An 8686-nucleotide genomic window follows, 5' to 3' on the forward strand; every position below is an offset into this window, starting at 1 on the left:
TTCTACATCTGTAGAGATGTCTTTCATATGGAAATGGAAGAAAATGTTACTTGATTCTGTGTTTTGTGTATGATGCAGTTAAAAAATGAATTTGACAGATGGTAGACAGTTATTAAGAAGAACAAACCTTGAGATTTGTAGATTTACAACGATATGGTGTGTGTCTTTTTCTTTTTTTTTCAAAGTAGATGACATAAGTATTAATCTGTCACTCAAATTAAGGGGTGTGTTCAATTTATACTATAAAAGCACCGAGCTGTTTGATTCTTTGGTCATTTATTGGTGACCTTTTACAGTTAACGGTTAACAATATGAAATGTTTCTTTAAAGTATTTCAACATCAATTAAATTGCTGTGTTCATGAACGTGATGGAGTTGAATCTCTCGGATCACTGTGAGCATTTCTCCTGTCCAGAGAGATCTGTATCTCCTGCAGTTTATATCTTACTGTACGTGTGTTCAGCTGCTGTGGTTCTTCTAACAGTGTGTGGAAATCTGCTCGTCATCATCTCTGTTCTTCACTTCAAGCAGCTTCACACACCGACCAACATGCTCGTGCTCTCTCTGGCCGTGTCGGATTTCCTCATCGGTGCTTTAGTGATGCTTCCAATGTTAATCTGGATTATTGAGTCCTGCTGGATTTTTAAACAAGTTTTCTGCATCAGCTATTTTTTAATTAGTGGATTCATCACGAACTGTTCCGTCTATAATATCACTCTGATCTCTGTGGATCGCTATTTGGCGCTCTTGCACCCCTTTCTCTACACAAACACCATCTCCACAAGGACTATGATCATTGTAGTGTCTTTTAACTGGTGCATGAGTCTGATTTATAGCACAATGTTCTTTTACTTTAATGGACAATTCAATGATTCTGTAACGTGTCCTGGAGAGTGTATTTCCCTTATAAATGAGGTTAGTTTTATAATTGATCTTGTTGCATCATTTATATTTCCACTTTCTGTCATAATCATATTGTACAGTCTGGTTTTTCTGATCGCTAAGAAACACGCCACTGCTATCAGAGAGCTTAATAATCACACACAACCTCAAACACAGAAAATCACCTCCATGAAATCTGAGAGAAAAGCAGCCAAAGTCCTCGGCATTTTAGTGGCCGTGTTTCTGGCATGTTTACTTCCAGGTTACATTTACAATTTATTAGGCGGTGTTATTGAAATACAGGTGGAAACTGGTAATAATTTATATATTGTGTTGTGTCTTAATTCCACCATTAATCCATTTATTTACGCTCTGTTTTACCCCTGGTTTAGAAGGTGCTTTAAAATAATAATAACTCTGCAAATATTCCAAACAGACTCTTCATTAATCAGTGTGATTTCATAAATAGATGTTTTTCTCTTTTTCACCTGATATTTCTGAATTTAAATATTTATTATCAAGCCATCAATGAAACACATTGTATTGAAACCTATCATTTAGGGGAAAGAGTTTATTCTTATTTTATATTTTACAGTATAAGATACATGCTATAGCTAAAGATTGAGAATTAAATAATATATTTATACAGATTCACATCATAAGTAATGACAGTCACATTCTCACCATTGAGTTCAAAGGGGTTTTTTATTTGATGTAAAAAATGTACATCATAATATTCATTGAAAGTTGACTGTTTAAATCTTTCTTTTTTAATCGTATGCATTAAATATATTATAGTATATAGAAAATATATTCAAGTTAATATAAAGTAAACATTTCATATTATATCTTAAATGTGTACAGTATGAACAAATGATCATGTAGTACTTGTATCTCAAAAATCTCACAGTCAAAAAGATCTTTGATTTTCTCTTTAGGACCATGTGTGGTCTTCCAAATGGCACCTGAGGTTTAATAAATTTGATGTGTGGGTTTGGTTTTTGACCATTAGGAAAACATTGTGCAGTTGTGTTTGTCTCCGGGATCCTCCTGCCACACCTCCCTCCGAGCCTCTCTCTCAGCCTCTCCTGGCGCTAATCACTGGCACCTGTTCCTCATTTCCATGCCCCTTTATAAGTTACTGTTTCCACCTCACTCGCCGTCGGATCTACATGGTTACTCCAGTGATCTACCGGACTCCTGACTGCCAGCATTCCCTTCTGGTTCCTGCTCCCTTTTCCGATCGTACGGATTATAATCACTTTACGGATTGCACTCGCATTACGGATTACCTGCTCTGTGAAATATATACCCGCTTTGTGAATTCTACCCGCTTTGTAGAATATACACGCTTTCTGGATTTACCCCGCATAACGGTTTGTAAGACTTCTGAACTCCTGTTTTGTTTCCGCACGTGAATAAACAGTGATTGAGTTACTCCCGTTTCCCTTGCGTGGTCACTGTTGTGACAGTTTGTATGATGTATGAATTTCACATAATTATAAATTATGACTACAGAGTCGCTACAAGGGTACTTGCTGATTAAATGATTTGATAAAACAAATAGATAGCTCCTTACTAAACCAGCAAATCAATTATTGGGATGAGATTCAGAGCCGAGCACTAGGACCCGAAGTCAGGACGCAGACTTCTTCTTCTTCTTCTTCTTTCAGCTGCTCCCATTAGGGGTCTCCACAGCGGATCATCCTTCTCGATACCACCCTGTCCTCTACATCTGCCTCTTTTACACCAACTACATGCATGTCTTTCCTCACCACATCTATGAACCTCCTCCTTGGCCTTCCTCTTTTCCTCCTACCTGGTGGCTCCATCCTCAGCATTCTTCTACCAATATAACTCATGTCCCTCCTCTGCACATGTCCAAACCATCTCAATCTCACCTCCCTCACCTTGTCACCAAAACATCCTACGTGGGCTGTCCCTCTAATAAACTCATTTGGAATCCTGTCCATCCTCGTCACTCCCAACGAAAACAAAGACGCAGACTGAAATATAATAAAGTGAAAACCGGCAGTAAAAAACACAGTCTGTCTGAAAACGTAAAAGCACCGACAGGAAAGGAAAGGCAGGTTAAAAAACCACCAAACAGGCCAATGTCTAAACACTAACAAACTGAAATAATAAGTGGCAGACAGAATCATATCCAAAACAGTACCAAAAGTCAGGCACAGCAACAAAGCAATATGGGGCAGGCAAAAGCACAATCCAAAAAAAAAAAACAGTCTTGGTTCCAAACACTGTCAGACCAAATCACAGAGGGCAGAGCAAAACACGGTCCGAAACTCAGTCCAGTAATCCAAACACAGAGTACAGAGCAATGCAGGAAATAACATGAAAAACAGTTCCACAACATATACCAGTAACCACAGTGAGGCAGGAGTTACAAAAAAGTCCTCAGTCGGAATTCTGGCAGAGGAACGTGGGGCTGGGCAGAAAACTGGGAGTGGGAACTGGCAGAGTAGGCCACCAGCAAACCATGCGGGAAACAGGTGAGAAAACTGTCAGGAACTTGGGGTAACAGAGCAGATCATCTGGCTATAAGCACATGCGAGTGGCATTCTTGAATACCTGGTGGGCCGAATCATGGCAATAATCTGAAAGAGTGAGTGCCAGAAAACCGCCAACCTGGCAAAGCGCTTGCGACCCGGAAGGGCCTGACCACGAGATATCAAAAGACATAAAGAACCATACCATGCTAAAAAGGATATAGTGTGTGGCCCTCACTTGTCCCAGATTTCACTTTGGTAACAAAGCCCACAACCCACGGGCTGTGAGAAGTGGCCCCACATATGTAGCAAAAGGGCATGTTTGCTGGGAAGATTCATGAATAAAATAGGCATGGGGAGGGAATAGCTTAGTGGTTAAGATATTAAACTTTGGTTTCAAAGGTCATGAGCTCAAATCCCAGCCAAACCAAGCTGCCACTTGTGGGATGCTGAGCAAAGCCCTTAGCCCCGTTCCTGCTCAGATGCAAACATTATATACAAATAAGCTCTGGATTAGGTTGTTTGCCAAAAACTGAAAATGTAAATGCATACATTTTAACTATTGGAAACCTGGGTGCCACTATACCCAAGATATAAGCATTAGAACAAGACTTCATTTGGGCTTGTCCATTGAAAATCCATGCAGGACCTCTGGTTTAGCCATATCTGTGATTTTTTTCCTTTTGGACCCTGAGAGAATTTTCTGTGGGCCAATAAATTAATAACAAGTTTAATGGAATCTTTTCTATTAAATCTTCCTTTAAATCTTCTTTTATTCTACATCTGTAGAGATGCCTTTCATATAGAAATGGAAGAAAATGTTACTTGATTCTGTGTTTTGTGTATGATGCAGTTAAAAAGTGAATTTGACAGATGGTAGACAGTTATTAAGAAGAACAAACCTTGAGATTTGTAGATTTACAACGATATGGTGTGTGTCTTATTCTTTTCTTTCAAAGTAGATGACATAAGTATTATTCTGTCACTCAAATTAAGGGGTGTGTTTAATTTATACTATAAAAGCACCGAGCTGTTTGATTCTTTGGTCATTTATTGGTGACCTTTTACAGTTAACGGTTAACAATATAAAGTGTTTCTTTAAAGTATTTCAACATCAATTAAATTGCTGTGTTCATGAATGTGATGGAGTTGAATCTCTCGGATCTCTGTGAGCATTTCTCCTGTCCAGAGAGATCTGGATCTCCTGCAGTTTATATCTTACTGTACGTGTGTTCAGCTGCTGTGGTTCTTCTAACAGTGTGTGGAAATCTGCTCGTCATCATCTCTGTTCTTCACTTCAAGCAGCTTCACACACCGACCAACATCCTCGTGTTCTCACTGGCCGTGTCGGATTTCCTCATCGGTGCTTTAGTGATGCTTCCAATGTTAATCTGGATTATTGAGTCCTGCTGGATTTTTAAACAAGTTTTCTGCATCAGCTATTTTTTAATTAGTAGTTTCATCACGAACTGTTCCGTCTATAATATCACTTTGATCTCTGTGGATCGCTATTTGGCGCTCTTGCACCCCTTTCTCTACACAAACACCATCTCCACAAGGACTATGATCATTGTAGTGTCTTTTAACTGGTGCATGAGTCTGATTTATAGCACAATGTTCTTTTACTTTAATGGACAATTCAGTGATTCTGTAACGTGTCCTGGAGAGTGTATTTCCCTTATAAATGAGGTTTGTTTTATAATTGATCTTGTTGCATCATTTATATTTCCTCTTTCTGTCATAATCATATTGTACAGTCTGGTTTTTCTGATCGCTAAGAAACACGCCACTGCTATCAGAGAGCTTAATAATCACACACGACCTCAAACACAGAAAATCACCTCCATGAAATCTGAGAGAAAAGCAGCCAAAGTCCTCGGCATTTTAGTGTCTGTGTTTCTGGCGTGTTTAATTCCATGTTACATTTACAGTTTATTAGGCGGTGTTATTGAAATACAGGAGGAAACTGGTAATAATTTATATATTGTGTTGTGTCTTAATTCCACCATTAATCCATTTATTTACGCTCTGTTTTACCCCTGGTTTAGAAGGTGCTTTAAAATAATAATAACTCTGCAAATATTCCAAACAGACTCTTCATTAATCAGTGTGATTTCATAAATAGATGTTTTTCTCTTTTTCACCTGATATTTCTGAATTTAGATATTTATTATCAAGCCATCAATGAAACACATTGTATTGAAACCTATCATTTAGGGGAAAGAGTTTATTCTTATTTTATATTTTACAGTATAAGATACATGCTATAGCTAAAGATTGAGAATTAAATAATATATTTATACAGATTCACATCATAAGTAATGACAGTCACATTCTCACCATTGAGTTCAAAGGGGTTTTTTATTTGATGTAAAAAATGTACATCATAATATTCATTGAAAGTTGACTGTTTAAATCTTTCTTTTTTAATCGTATGCATTAAATATATTATAGTATATAGAAAATATATTCAAGTTAATATAAAGTAAACATTTCATATTATATCTTAAATGTGTACAGTATGAACAAATGATCATGTAGTACTTGTATCTCAAAAATCTCACAGTCAAAAAGATCTTTGATTTTCTCTTTAGGACCATGTGTGGTCTTCCAAATGGCACCTGAGGTTTAATAAATTTGATGTGTGGGTTTGGTTTTTGACCATTAGGAAAACATTGTGCAGTTGTGTTTGTCTCCGGGATCCTCCTGCCACACCTCCCTCCGAGCCTCTCTCTCAGCCTCTCCTGGCGCTAATCACTGGCACCTGTTCCTCATTTCCATGCCCCTTTATAAGTTACTGTTTCCACCTCACTCGCCGTCGGATCTACATGGTTACTCCAGTGATCTACTGGACTCCTGACTGCCAGAACTCCTTCTGGTTCCAACTCCCTTTTCGGATCGTACGGATTATAATCACTTTACGGATTGCACTCGCATTACGGATTACCTGCTCTGTGAAATATATATACCCGCTTTGTGAATTCTACCCGCTTTGTAGAATATACCCGCTTTCAGGATTTACCCCGCATAACGGTTTGTAAGACTTCTGAACTCCTGTTTTGTTTCCGCACGTGAATAAACAGTGATTGAGTTACTCCCGTTTCCCTTGCGTGGTCACTGTCGTGACAGTTTGTATGATGTATGAATTTCACATAATTATAAATTATGACTACAGAGTCGCTACAAGGGTACTTGCTGATTAAATGATTAGATAAAACAAAAAGATAGCTCCTTACTAAACCAGCAATCAATTATAGGGAGGAGTTTCAGAGCCGAGCACTAGGACCCGAAGTCAGGACGCAGACTTCTTCTTCTTCTTCTTTCAGCTGCTCCCATTAGGGGTCTCCACAGCGGATCATCCGTCTCCATACCACCCTGTCCTCTACATCTGCCTCTTTTACACCCACTACCTGCATGTCTTTCCTCACCACATCTATGAACCTCCTCCTTGGCCTTCCTCTTTTCCTCCTTCCTGGTGGCTCCATCCTCAGCATTCTTCTACCAATATAACTCATGTCCCTCCTCTGCACATGTCCAAACCATCTCAATCTCGCCTCCCTCACCTTGTCACCAAAACATCCTACATGGGCTGTCCCTCTAATAAACTCATTTGGAATCCTGTCCATCCTCGTCACTCCCAACGAAAAAAAAAGACGCAGACTGAAATATAATAAAATGAAAACGGGCAGAAAAAAACACAGTCTGTCTGAAAACTTAAAAGCACCGACAGGAAAGGAAAGGCAGGTTAAAAAACCACCAAACAGGCCAATGTCTAAACACTAACAAACTGAAATAATAAGTGGCAGACAGAATCATATCCAAAACAGTACCAAAAGTCAGGCACAGCAACAAAGCAATATGGGGCAGGCAAAAGCACAATCCAAAAAAAAAACCAGTCTTGGTTCCAAACACTGTCAGACCAAATCACAGAGGGCAGAGCAAAACACGGTCCGAAACTCAGTCCAGTAATCCAAACACAGAGTACAGAGCAATGCAGGAAATAACATGAAAAACAGTTCCACAACATATACCAGTAACCACAGTGAGGCAGGAGTTACAAAAAAGTCCTCAGTCGGAATTCTGGCAGAGGAACGTGGGGCTGGGCAGAAAACTGGGAGTGGGAACTGGCAGAGTAGGCCACCAGCAAACCATGCGGAAAACAGGTGAGATTACTGTCAGGAACTTGGGGTAACAGAGCAGATCATCTGGCTATAAGCACATGCGAGCGGCATCCTTGAATACCTGGTGGGCAGTATCATGGCAATGATCTGAAAGAGTGAGTGCCAGAAAACCGCCAACCTGGCAAAGCGCTTGCGACCCGGAAGGGCCTGACCACGAGATATCAAAAGACATAAAGAACCATACCATGCTAAAAAGGATATAGTGTGGGGCCCTCACTTGTCCCAGATTTCACTTTGGTAACAAAGCCCACAACCCACGGGCTGTGAGAAGTGGCCCCACATATGTAGCAAAAGGGCATGTTTGCTGGGAAGATTCATGAATAAAATAGGCATGGGGAGGGAATAGCTTAGTGGTTAAGATATTAAACTTTGGTTTCAAAGGTCATGAGCTCAAATCCCAGCCAAACCAAGCTGCCACTTGTGGAATGCTGAGCAAAGCCCTTAGCCCCGTACCTGCTCAGATGCATACATTATATACAAATAAGCTCTGGATTAGGTTGTTTGCCAAAAACTAAAAATGTAAATGCATACATTTTAACTATTGGAAACCTGGGTGCCACTATACCCAAGATATAAGCATTAGAACAAGACTTTATTTGGGCTTGTCCATAAAAAATCCATGCAGGACCTCTGGTTTAGCCATATCTGTGATTTTTTTCCTTTTGGACCCTGAGAGAATTTTCTGTGGGCCAATAAATTAATAACAAGTTCAAAGGAATCTTTTCTATTAAATCTTCCTTTAAATCTTCTTTTATTCTACATCTGTAGAGATGCCTTTCATATAGAAATGGAAGAAAATGTTTCTTGATTCGGTGTTTTGTGTATGATGCAGTTAAAAAGTGAATTTGACAGATGGTAGACAGTTATTAAGAAGAACAAACCTTGAGATTTGTAGATTTACAACGATATGGTGTGTGTCTTATTCTTTTTCTTTCAAAGTAGATGACATAAGTATTATTCTGTCACTCGAAATAAGGGGTGTGTTCAATTTATACTATAAAAGCACCGAGCTGTTTGATTCTTTGGTCATTTATTGGTGACCTTTTACAGTTAACGGTTAACAATATAAAGTGTTTCTTTAAAGTATTTTTCAACATCAATTAAATTGCTGTGTTC

The 8686-nt window shown here is 39.0% G+C and overlaps 2 pseudogenes across 2 annotated transcripts; both read left to right on the forward strand.

Annotated features, from left to right (window-relative positions):
- Positions 1–360: 360 nt before the first annotated feature.
- Positions 361–1347, forward strand: LOC310722309 (trace amine-associated receptor 6 pseudogene; annotated as a pseudogene). The gene has a single exon. The product of its transcript is annotated as a trace amine-associated receptor 6 pseudogene (transcript).
- A 3176-nt stretch (positions 1348–4523) lies between these two features.
- On the forward strand, positions 4524–5510 carry LOC310722187 (trace amine-associated receptor 6 pseudogene; annotated as a pseudogene). The gene has a single exon. The product of its transcript is annotated as a trace amine-associated receptor 6 pseudogene (transcript).
- The last annotated feature ends 3176 nt before the right edge of the window (positions 5511–8686 follow it).

The sequence above is a fragment of the Silurus aristotelis genome (genome assembly GCF_946808225.1).
Source record: "Silurus aristotelis genome assembly, chromosome: 28".
In the NCBI taxonomy this organism is placed as follows: Eukaryota; Metazoa; Chordata; class Actinopteri; order Siluriformes; family Siluridae; genus Silurus; species Silurus aristotelis.